This window comes from Bufo bufo, chromosome 6 (assembly GCF_905171765.1).
Source record: "Bufo bufo chromosome 6, aBufBuf1.1, whole genome shotgun sequence".
Lineage (NCBI taxonomy): Eukaryota > Metazoa > Chordata > Amphibia > Anura > Bufonidae > Bufo > Bufo bufo.
In genome coordinates, this window is record NC_053394.1 from 177,375,390 (window position 1) to 177,388,353 (window position 12,964).

Genomic DNA, 12,964 nt, shown 5'->3' on the forward strand with positions numbered 1-12,964 from the left:
ACCCAACAGGTGATCCTGCTGATCAAGTCTGGCAACCAGCGTGGGTAGCGAGGATGGCCCTGTACCGTCAGAATTCATGGCTTGGTCCTAATGTCACGGAACCATGAACCAGACGTACAACAAGAGATAAATGAAAATAAGAAGGCTTTATTGAAAACGGATGGTGAAACCGAGCAGAGTCTTTGCGAAGCCAGAGGTCAGGAACCAGAAGGGTAGTCAGACGAAGCCAGGATCAGGAACCAGCAGGGTAGTCAGACGAAGCCAGGATCAGGAACCAGCAGGGTAGTCAGACAAAGCCAGGATCAGGAACCAGCAGGGTAGTCAGACGAAGCCAGGATCAGGAACCAGAAGCAGCAGCAGTCTTAGAAGCATGTGAACACAAGAGGACCAAGCAAGGAACTGAAGCCACAGACCTCCTATATATATGAGCTAGGCATCCAGCTCCTCCCAGGGGAAGGAGGAGCCGCAGGGTGGAAGGCTACAAGAAACCCAGACCCCAAGATGGCCGCCAGCACATGTCAAACGAAGGAGAGCAGCAAGCAGGTAAGACCATGACACCGGCCTACTAGGTATAGCAGTGGTACTATACACCCAGAAATTGGTTAATTTCACCCGAAAAAGTAAATGACAAAGTAGTGAAATGATATAAAATAAAACACGTACAAAAAAAAAAATGGATTTATGAGGTGGAGTTCCATATGGAGTAGGAGTTTGAGGAGGCGGTGGAAGCGGCGGTGGAGGAGGATGAGATAGCCAACGCAGGTTTTTGGTTTTAATTTACAAACCGGATTCCAAAAAAGTTGGGACACTATACAAATCGTGAATAAAAACTGAATGCAATGATGTGGAGGTGCCAACTTCTAATATTTTATTCAGAATAGAACATAAATCACGGAACAAAAGTTTAAACTGAGAAAATGTACCATTTTAAGGGAAAAATATGTTGAATCAGAATTTCATGGTGTCAACAAATCCCCAAAAAGTTGGGACAAGGCCATTTTCACCACTGTGTGGCATCTCCCCTTCTTCTTACAACACTCAACAGACGTCTGGGGACCGAGGAGACCAGTTTCTCAAGTTTAGAAATAGGAATGCTCTCCCATTCTTGTCTAATACAGGCCTCTAACTGTTCAATCGTCTTGGGCCTTCTTTGTTGCACCTTCCTCTTTATGATGCGCCAAATGTTCTCTATAGGTGAAAGATCTGGACTGCAGACTGGCCATTTCAGTACCCGGATCCTTCTCCTACGCAGCCATGATGTTGTGATTGATGCAGAATGTGGTCTGGCATTATCTTGTTGAAAAATGCAGGGTCTTCCCTGAAAGAGATGACGTCTGGATGGGAGCATATGTTGTTCTAGAACCTGAATATATTTTTCTGCATTGATGGTGCCTTTCCAGACATGCAAGCTGCCCATGCCACACGCACTCATGCAACCCCATACCATCAGAGATGCAGGCTTCTGAACTGAGCGTTGATAACAACTTGGGTTGTCCTTGTGCTCTTTGGTCCGGATGACATGGCGTCCCAGATTTCCAAAAAGAACTTCGAATCGTGACTCGTCTGACCACAAAACAGTCTTCCATTTTGCCACACTCCATTTTAAATGATCCCTGGCCCAGTGAAAACGCCTGAGCTTGTGGATCTCTCATAGAAATGGATTCTTCTTAGCACTGTAGAGTTTCAGCTGGCAACGGCGGATGGCATGGTGGATTGTGTTCACTGACAATGGTTTCTGGAAGTATTTCTGAGCCCATTCTGTGATTTCCTTTACAGTAGCATTCCTGTTTGTGGTGCAGTGTCGTTTAAGGGCCCGGACATCCAGTATGGTTTTATGGCCTTGACCCTTACGCACAGAGATTGTTTCAGATTCTCTGAATCTTCGGATGATGTTATGCACAGTTGATGATGATAGATGCAAAGTCTTTGCAATTTTTCGCTGGGTAACACCTTTCTGATATTGCTCCACTATCTTTCTGCGCAACATTGTGGGAATTGGTGATCCTCTACCCATCTTGGCTTCTGAGAGACACTGCCACTCTGAGAAGCTCTTTTTATACCCAATCATGTTGCCAATTGACCTAATTAGTGTTAATTGGTCTTCTAGCTCTTCATTATGCTCAAATTTACTTTTTCCAGCCTCTTATTGCTACTTGTCCCAACTTTTTGGGGATTTGTTGACACCGTGAAATTTTGAATCAACGTATTTTTCCTTTAAAATGATACATTTACTCGGATTAAACGTTTGATCTGTCATCTACGTTCTATTACAAATAAAATATTGACATTTGCAATCTCCACATCATTGCATTCAGTTTTTATTCACAATTTGTTTAGTGTCCCAACTTTTTTGGAATCCGGTTTGTAATTTTGTAAAATTAACCACCTCAGCCCCTATAGCTTAAACCCCCTTAATGACCAGGCCACTTTTTACACTTCTGACCTACCCTACTTTCACCGTTTATTGCTCGGTCATGCAACTTACCACCCAAATGAATTTTACCTCCTTTTCTTCTCACTAATAGAGCTTTCATTTGGTGGTATTTCATTGCTGCTGACATTTTTACTTTTTTTGTTATTAATCAAAATTTAACGATTTTTTTGCAAAAAAATGACATTTTTCACTTTCAGTTGTAAAATTTTGCAAAAAAAAACGACATCCATATATAAATTTTTCTCAAAATTTATTGTTCTACATGTCTTTGATAAAAAAAAAATGTTTGGGTAAAAAAAAAATGGTTTGGGTAAAAGTTATAGCGTTTACAAACTATGGTACAAAAATGTGAATTTCCGCTTTTTGAAGCAGCTCTGACTTTCTGAGCACCTGTCATGTTTCCTGAGGTTCTACAATGCCCAGAAAGTACAAACACCCCACAAATGACCCCATTTCGGAAAGTAGACACCCTAAGGTATTCGCTGATGGGCATAGTGAGTTCATAGAACTTTTTATTTTTTGTCACAAGTTAGCGGAAAATGATCATTTTTTTTTTTTCTTACAAAGTCTCATATTCCACTAACTTGTGATAAAATAAAAACTTCTATGAACTCACTATGCCCATTAGCGAATACCTTGGGGTGTCTTCTTTCCAAAATGGGGTCACTTGTGGGGTAGTTATACTGCCCTGGCATTCTAGGGGCCCAAATGTGTGGTAAGGAGTTTGAAATCAAAATCTGTAAAAAATGGCCGGTGAAATCCGAAAGGTGCTCTTTGGAATGTGGGCCCCTTTGCCCACCTAGGCTGCAAAAAAGTGTCACACATGTGGTATCTCCGTACTCAGGAGAAGTTGGGCAATGTGTTTTGGGGTGTGATTTTACATATACCCATGCTGGGTGAGAGAAATATCTTGGCAAAAGACAACTTTTCCTATTTCTTTATACAAAGTTGGCATTTGACCAAGATATTTATCAAACTGAACTATGGTAATAGATGTCATTTGTTGTGATCTGCCTTTTGAAATTTTCAGAAATTTCAAAAGACAATTTTTCCTATTTTTTTATACAAAGTTGGCATTTGACCAAGATATTTATCAAACTAAACTATGGTAATAGATGTCATTTGTTGTGATCTGCCTGGCCATTGATTTCTATTGTGAGATAAACTGTGAAAACACTTTGCATGTGCCTTCACAGCTACCTATTGGATTGCAGTCTACATTAACTCAATGATTCAAGATTGGAAAGATGCCTTTCAGTGAACTGTGGACATGTTGTTTTACATGTTTATTTCATTGTGGAAAAACAAGACACTTCTGAATGTGGAATAACAAAAGATACACTTCATGCAAAGTACAGTGGATATAAAAAGTCTACACACCACTGTTAAAATGTCAGGTTTCTGTGCTGTAAAAAAAAAGGAGACAAATAAATCATTTCAGAACTTTTTCCACCTTTAACCCCTTAGGAACCAGGCTCATTTTCACCTTAAGGACCAGGCCATTTTTTGCAAATCTGACCAGTGTCACTTTAAATGGTGATAACTTTAAAACGCTTTGACTTATCCAGGCCATTCTGAGATTGCTTTTTCGTCACATATTGTACTTCATGACACTGCTAAAATGAAGTAAAACAAAAAAAAAATGTATTATTAAAAAAAATACCAAATTTACCAAAAATGAAGTAAAAAATTGCAAATTTCCAAGTTTTAATTTCTCTACTTCTATAATACATAGTAATACCTCCAAAAATAGTTATTACTTTACATTCCCCATAAGTCTACTTCGTCTTTGGATCATTTTGGGAATGATATTTTATTTTTTGGGGATGTTACAAGGCTTAGAAGTTTAAAAGCAAATCTTGAAATTTTTCAGAAATTTTCAAAAACCCAATTTTTAGGGACCAGTTCAGGTCTGAAGTCACTTTGCGAGGCTTACATAATAGAAACCCCTCAAGGTATTCAAAACTGATTTTACAAACTTTGGTAACCCTTTAGGTGTTCCACAAGAATTAATGGAAAATAGAGATACAATTTAAAAATTTCACTTTTTTGGCAGATTTTCCTTTTTAATAATTTTTTTCCAGTTACAAAGCAAGGGTTAACAGACAAACCAAACTCAATATTTATGGCCCAGATTCTGTAGTTTACAGAAACACCCCATATGTGATTGTAAACCGCTGTACAGGCACACGGCAGGGCGCAGAAGGAAAGGAATGCCATACGATTTTTGGAAGGCAGGTTTTGCTGGACTGTTTTTTTGGACACCATGTCCCATTTGAAGCCCCCCTAATGCACCCCTAGAGTAGAAACTCCATAAAAGTGATCCCATCTAAGAAATTACACCCCTAAAGGTATTCAAAACAGATTTTATAAACGTCGTTAACCCTTTAGGTGTTCTACAATAGTTATTGGCAAATGGAGATGAAATTTAAGAATTTTTGGGCAAATTTTAAATTTTTCTCCATTTTCCCCAATAACAAAACAAGGGTTAACAGTCAAACAAAACTCAATATTTATGGCCCTGATTCTGTAGTTTACAGAAACACCCCATATGTGGTCGTAAACTGCTGTACGGCCACACGGCAGGGCGCAGAAGGAAAGGAATGCCATACGGCTTTTGGAAGGCCGATTTTGCTGGAAACCATGTCCCTTTTGAAGCCCCCCTGATGCACCCCTAGAGTAGAAACTCCAAAAAATTGACCCCATTTTAGAAACTACGGGATAGGGTGGCAGTATTGTTGGTACTAGTTTAGGGTACATATGATTTTTGGTTGCTCTATATTACACTTTTTGTGAGGCAAGGTAACAAGAAATAGCTGTTTTGGCACCGTTTTTATTTTTTGTTATTTACAACATTCATCTGACAGGTTAGATCATGTGATATTTTTATAGACCAGGTTGTTACGGATGCGGCGATACCTACTATGTATACTTTTTTATTTATTTATGTAAGTTTTACACAATGATTTCTTGATGAGATGACGGTTTGATTGGCACTATTTTGGGGTGCATATGACTTTTTGATCGCTTGCTATTACACTTTTTGTTACAGTTGCAAGAAAAAGTATGTGAACCCTTTGGAATGATATGGATTTCTGCACAAATTGGTCATAAAATGTGATCTGATCTTCATCTAAGTCACAACAATAGACAATCACAGTCTGCCTAAACTAATAACACACAAAGAATTAAATGGTACCATGTTTTTATTGAACACACCAGGTAAACATTCACAGTGCAGGTGTAAAAAGTATGTGAACCCTTGGATTTAATAACTCCTTTGGCAGCAATAACTTTAACCAAACATTTCCCGTAGTTGCAGATCAGACGTGCACAACAGTCAGGAGTAATTCTTGACCATTCCTCTTTACAGTACTTTTTCAGTTCAGCAATATTCTTGGGATGTCTGGTGTGAATCGCTTTCTTGAGGTCATGCCACAGCATCTCAATCGGGTTGAGGTCAGGACTCTGACTGGGCCACTTCAGAAGGTGTATTTTTTTCTGTTTAAGCCATTCTGTTGTTGATTTACTTCTATGCTTTGGGTCGTTGTCCTGTTGCAACACCCATCTTCGGTTGAGCTTGAGCTGGTGGACAGATGGCCTTAAGTTCTCCTGCAAAATGTCTTGATAAACTTGGGAATTCATTTTTCCTTCGATGATAGCGATCCGTCCAGGCCCAGACCCAGCAAAGCAGTCCCAAACCATGATGCCCCCACCACCATACTTCACAGTTGGGATGAGGTTTTGATGTTGGTGTGCTGTGCCTCTTTTTCTCCACACATAGTGTTGTGTATTTCTTCCAAGCAACTCAACTTTGGTTTCATCTGTCCACAGAATATTTTGCCAGTACTGCTGTGGAACATCCAGGTGCTCTTGTGCAAACTGTAAACGTGCAGCAATGTTTTTTTTTGGACAGCAGTGGCTTCCTCTGTGGTATCCTCCCATGAAATCCATTCTTGTTTAGTGTTTTACGTATCGTAGATTCGCTAACAGGGATGTTAGCATATGCCAGAGACTTTTGTAAGTCTTTAGCTGACACTCTAGGATTCTTCTTCACCTCATTGATCAGTCTGCGCTGTGCTCTTGCAGTCATCTTTACAGGACGGCCACTCCTATGGAGAGTAGCAGCAGTGCTGAACTTTCTCCATTTATAGACAATTTGTCTTACCGTGGACTGATGAACAGCAAGGCTTTTGGAGATACTTTTATAACCCTTTCCAGCTTTATGCAAGTCAACAATTCTTAATCGTAGGTCTTCTGAGAGCTCTTTTGTGTGAGGCATCATTCACATCAGGCAATGCTTCTTGTGAAAAGAAAACCCAGAACTGGTGTGTGTTTTTTATAGGGCAGGGTAGCTGTAACCAACACCTCCAATGTCATCTCATTGATTGGACTCCAGTTGGCTGACACCTCACTCCAATTAGCTCTTGGATATGTCATTAGTCTAGGGGTTCACATACTTTTTCCACCTGCACTGTGAATGTTTACATGGTGTGTTCAATATAAACATGGTAACATTTAATTATTTGTGTGTTATTAGTTTAAGCAGACTCTGATTGCCTATTGTTGTGACTTAGATGAAGATCAGATCACATTTTATGACCAATTTGTGCAGAAATCCATATCATTCCAATGGGTTCACATACTTTTTCTTGCAACTGTATGTAAGGTGACAAAAAATGGTTTATTCAGCACAGTTTTTATTTTTTATGGTGTTCATCTGAGGGGTTAGGTCATGTGATATTTTTATAGAGCCGGTCGATACGGACGTGGCAATACCTAATATGTATACTTTTTTTTTATTTATGTAAGTTTTAAACAATAATATCATTTTTGAAACAAAAATAAAATCATGTTTTAGTGTCTCCATATTCGGAGCCATAGTTTTTTTTATTTTTTGAGCGATTGTCTCAGGTAGGGGCTCATTTTTTGCGTGATGAGGTGACGGTTAGATTGGTACTATTTTGGGGGGCAAACGCCTTTTTGATCGCTTGCTGTTGTACTTTTTGTGGTGTAAGGTGACAAAAAAATGGTTTATTTAGCACAGTTTTTATTTTTTATTTTTTACGGTGTTCATCTGAGGGGTTAGGTCATGTGATATGTTTATAGAGCCGGTCGATACGGACGCGGCGATACCTAATATGTATACTTTTTTCCCCCTATTCGTTAACAATTTTTTTTTACTTTATTTGGGGAAAATGACATTTTTGTTTATTTTTACTTGAAACTTTAAATTTTTGGGGGGGGAAAACTTTGGGACTTTTGGGGGTCTAATCCTTTACAATGCATTCAAATACTTCTGTATTGGATTGCATTGGCTGTATGAGTAATACAGTGAGTATTACTCATACAGCTTCCGGCCTGTGAGATCGAGGGGGCTGGATCTCACAGGCTCGTCACCGGAAGGCAGCGCGATGCCTTTCTTAGGCATCGCGCTGCCTTCCATGCCATCGAGTCCCCCGTACAGCCGCATGGGGACCCGATGGCACCGCCGATAGCTGCCGCAAACCGCAGGTCTGAATTGACCTGCGGTTTGCGGCGATCGCCGACACGGGGGGGGGTCACGGGACCCCCCCCGCACATTTAGCCAAGGTGCCTGCTCAATGATTTGAGCAGGCACCGGTGATCAGAAATACACATGACATACCGGTACGTCATGTGTCCTTAAGTACCAGGACAACATGCCTTACCGAGATGTCATGTGTCCTTAAGAGGTTAATATGACCTATAAACTGTACCACTCAATTGAAAAACAAACTGAAATCTTTTAGGTGGAGGGAAGAAAAAAAAAATATAATAATAATGTGGTTGCATCTTATAACTGGGGATGTAGATGTGTTCAGAATTAAGCAATCAAATTCAAAATCATGTTAAATCGGAGTCAGCATACACCTGCCATCATTTAAAGTGCCTCTGATTAACCCCAAATAAAGTTCAGCTGCTCTAGTTGGTCTTTCCTGAAATTTTCTTAGTCGCATCCCACAGCAAAAGCCATGGTCCACAGAGAGTTTCCAAAGCATTAGAGGGATCTCATTGTTAAAAGGTATCAGTCAGGGGAAGGGTACAAAAGAATTTCCAAGGCATTAGATATACCATTGAACACAGTGAAGACAGTCATCATCAAGTGGAGAAAATATGGCACAACAGTGACATTACCAAGAACTGGACGTCCCTCCAAAATTTATAAAAAGATGAGAAGAAAACTGGTCCTGGAGGCTACCAAGAGGCCTACAGCAACAATAAAGGAGCTGCAGGAATATCTGGCAAGTACTGGCTGTGTGGTACATGTGACAACAATCTCCCGTATTCTTCATATGTCTGGGCTATGGGGTAGAGTGGCAAGACAAAAGCCTTTTCTTATGAAGAAAAACATCCAAGCCAGGCTACATTTTGCAAAAACACATCTGAAGTCTCCCAAAAGCATGTGGGAAAAGGTGTTATGGTCTGATGAAACGAAGGTTGAACTTTTTGGCCATAATTCCAAAAGATATGTTTGGCGCAAAAACAACACTGCACATCACCAAAAGAACACCATACCCACAGTGAAGCATGGTGGTGGCAGCATCATGCTTTGGGGCTGTTTTTCTTCAGCTGGAACTGGGGCCTTAGTTAAGCTAGAGGGAATTATGAACAGTTCCAAATACCAGTCAATATTGGCACAAAACCTTCAGGCCTCTGCTAGAAAGCTGAACATGAAGAGGAACTTTATCTTTCAGCATGACAACGACCCAAAGCATACATCCAAATCAACAAAGGAATGGCTTCACCAGAAAAAGATAAAAGTTTTGGAATGGCCCAGCCAGAGCCAAGACCTGAATCCGATTGAAAATCTGTGGGGTGATCTGAAGAGGGCTGTGCACAGGAGATGCCCTCGCAATCTGACAGATTTGGAGTGTTTTTGCAAAGAAGAGTGGGCAAATCTTCCCAAGTCAAATTGTGCCATGCTGATAGACTCATACCCAAAAAGACTGAGTGCTGTAAAAAAATCAAAAAGGTGCTTCAACAAAGTATTAGGGTGTGCACACTTATGCAACCATATTATTTTAATTTAATATTTTTTCTTCCCTCTACCTAAAAGATTTCAGTTATGAAATGATTTGTCTTTGTCTAATTTTTTTACATCACAGAAACAGGGGTGTGTAGACTTTTCTATATCCACTGTATATACAAACCGGATTCCAAAAAAGTTGGGACACTATACAAATCGTGAATAAAAACTGAATGCAATAATGTGGAGGTGCCAACTTCTAATATTCTATTCAGAATAGAACATAAATCATGGAACAAAAGTTTAAACTGAGAAAATGTACCATTTTAAGGGAAAAATATGTTGAATCAGAATTTCATAGTGTCAACAAATCCCCAAAAAGTTGGGACAAGGCCATTTTCACCACTGTGTGGCATCTCCCCTTCTTCTTACAACACTCAACAGACGTCTGGGGACCGTGGAGACCAGTTTCTCAAGTTTAGAAATAGGAATGCTCTCCCATTCTTGTCTAATACAGGCCTCTAACTGTTCAATCGTCTTGGGCCTTCTTTGTTGCACCTTCCTCTTTATGATGCGCCAAATGTTCTCTATAGGTGAAAGATCTGGACTGCAGACTGGCCATTTCAGTACCCGGATCCTTCTCCTACGCAGCCATGATGTTGTGATTGATGCAGAATGTGGTCTGGCATTATCTTGTTGAAAAATGCAGGGTCTTTCCTGAAAGAGATGACGTCTGGATGGGAGCATATGTTGTTCTAGAACCTGAATATATTTTTCTGCATTGATGGTGCCTTTCCAGACATGCAAGCTGCCCATGCCACATGCACTCATGCAACCCCATACCATCAGAGATGCAGGCTTCTGAACTGAGTGTTGATAACAACTTGGGTTGTCCTTGTCCTCTTTGGTCCGGATGACATGACGTCCCAGATTTCCAAAAAGAACTTCGAATCGTGACTCGTCTGACCACAGAACAGTCTTCCATTTTGCCACAATCCATTTAAAATGATCCCTGGCCCAGTGAAAACGCCTGAGCTTGTGGATCTTGCTTAGAAATGGCTTCTTCTTTGCACTGTAGAGTTTCAGCTGGCAACGGCGGATGGCACGGTGGATTGTGTTCACTGACAATGGTTTCTGGAAGTATTCCTGAGCCCATTCTGTGATTTCCTTTACAGTAGCATTCCTGTTTGTGGTGCAGTGTTGTTTAAGGGCCCGGAGATCACGGGCATCCAGTATGGTTTTACGGCCTTGACCCTTACGCACAGAGATTGTTCCAGATTCTCTGAATCTTCGGATGATGTTATGCACAGTTGATGATGATAGATGCAAAGTCTTTGCAATTTTTCGCTGGGTAACACCTTTCTGATATTGCTCCACTATCTTTCTGCGCAACATTGTGGGAATTGGTGATCCTCTACCCATCTTGGCTTCTGAGAGACACTGCCACTCTGAGAAGCTCTTTTTATACCCAATCATGTTGCCAATTGACCTAATTACTGTTAATTGGTCTTCCAGCTCTTCATTATGCTCAAATTTACTTTTTCCAGCCTCTTATTGCTACTTGTCCCAACTTTTCTGGGATTTGTTGACACCGTGAAATTTTGAATCCACGTACATTTCCTTTAAAATTATACATTTACTCGGATTAAACGTTTGATCTGTCATCTAGGTTCTATTACAAATAAAATATTGACATTTGCCATCTCCACATCATTGCATTCAGTTTTTATTCACAATTTGTTTAGTGTCCCAACTTTTTGGAATCCGGTTTGTATGAGAAAGATAAAGTTAAGTCCGTAAAATACGTTTATTGACGTAGGATATTATTTAAGGGTAAGGACGTCAAATGTAGTATTTTCTGAAACACTACCTGTTTCATGTACCAAAGAGGACTTGTGTTTCTGTAGAACTGAGCTTCTTGGTTAGCTACAAGCTCTGCAAGTATACATGGAACCTGAATGGGTAGAATGCACCTGTGTTATGGAAGAGGAGAGCATCAGGGTTGGAGGAATGTTTCTACTAGGGATGAGCGAATCGAATTTGGATGAAACATCCAAAGTCAATTTGCAAAAAAACTTTGTTAGAATACTGTACAGAGCGAGCGCTCCGTACAGTATTATAATGTATTGGCTCCTATGAGCCGAAGTTATTACTTTGCGAAGTCTCGTGAGACTTCGGGTAATAACTTCAGAAATTAATTTCTACTGTTAAAAACCTTTTACCGAACTCAGTTTCAGCTCCAAGTTGGAACCGAAGCTGAGTCCGATAAAAGAGTTTTTATTGTAGAAATTAATTTGGAAACTAACCTGAGTTCGGTAAAAGGTTTTTACAGTAGAAATAAATTTATGAAGTTATTACCCGAAGTCTCGCGAGACTTTGCAAAGTAATAACTTCGGCTCATAGGAGCCAATACATCTAATACTGTACGGAGCACTCGCTCCGTACAGTATTCTAACAAAGTTTTATGCGAATCGACTTTGAATGTTTCATCCGAAGTCGATTTTGCTCTTCACTAGTTTCTACCAGGTAACAGAGGGGGAGATCCTGGAGATCTCGGGCTGAGTGATGGAGCTAGTGATGAAATAAGGGAAGAGGTTAAAATATTTAAATGGGTTGACCACTTTATGTTTAACATGCAATTTACTAATATATACTGTGACACAGAGAGACGCTGTGTCTGGCAAGGTAAGCATTTTCCTCCCAGCATGTGCGGCTGGGCTGGTTTCCAGCCAGGTGAGGTCAAATACCGGACCGGAGTTTAAGTGCCGGTCCGGGTTTTGGCAGCACCTGGCTGTCCTTAAATAGGCAGCTGAGCTCAGCAGAGATATCTCTGTTTTTGGGATCTGAGGCTTTGTGCCGTGCTGGAGGGCTGAGAGCCGCATGCTGGGGAAACAGGCCCCCTAAACCCTGCTGTGGACTACTGGAGGCAGAACTGCCAGCAAGGTGACTTGTCTTATATGAACTTTCCATTGTGTGTGAATTAACACCAAGACTGCGACATTACGTGCTGTTTTGTGCAATTCCCTCAAGTGTGAATAAACACTGACGTTTTGAGTTAAGAACTTGTATTTTGCCTCTGTACTGCGCCCACTTACCCTATCTACCAGAGCAAAACCCCACAATATTTATTTGAAATTCTTCACAGATTGTACTGAGTGGTATGACATTAAAGGGAATATGTCATTAGAAAAAAAATTTTTAAAGAACTTTTATGATGTCATTTTTATTTTTCCATGTCAATATCTATATTTAAACGTAAACTATAAAATCCAGCAGTGGCCAAAAGGCTAATAATAGCTGTGGTCAGATCACTTTACTGCAGTTACCTGCTTATCTGTCATTCTAATCCTGCGAATGATATGACCTCTGTGTACAGATAAGCCAGGATCCACCATTCACAATCGGTGATTGTCAAAGCATCTATTCCATCCTTGTACAATGACCTCTGCACAGGTCACAGAGCATGCCTAAAAAGCTCTCCCATATTAGTCAATTGGGCTGCCGTAAAGCAATTTTCTTAATGCTTTCTAAATGCGGTTAAC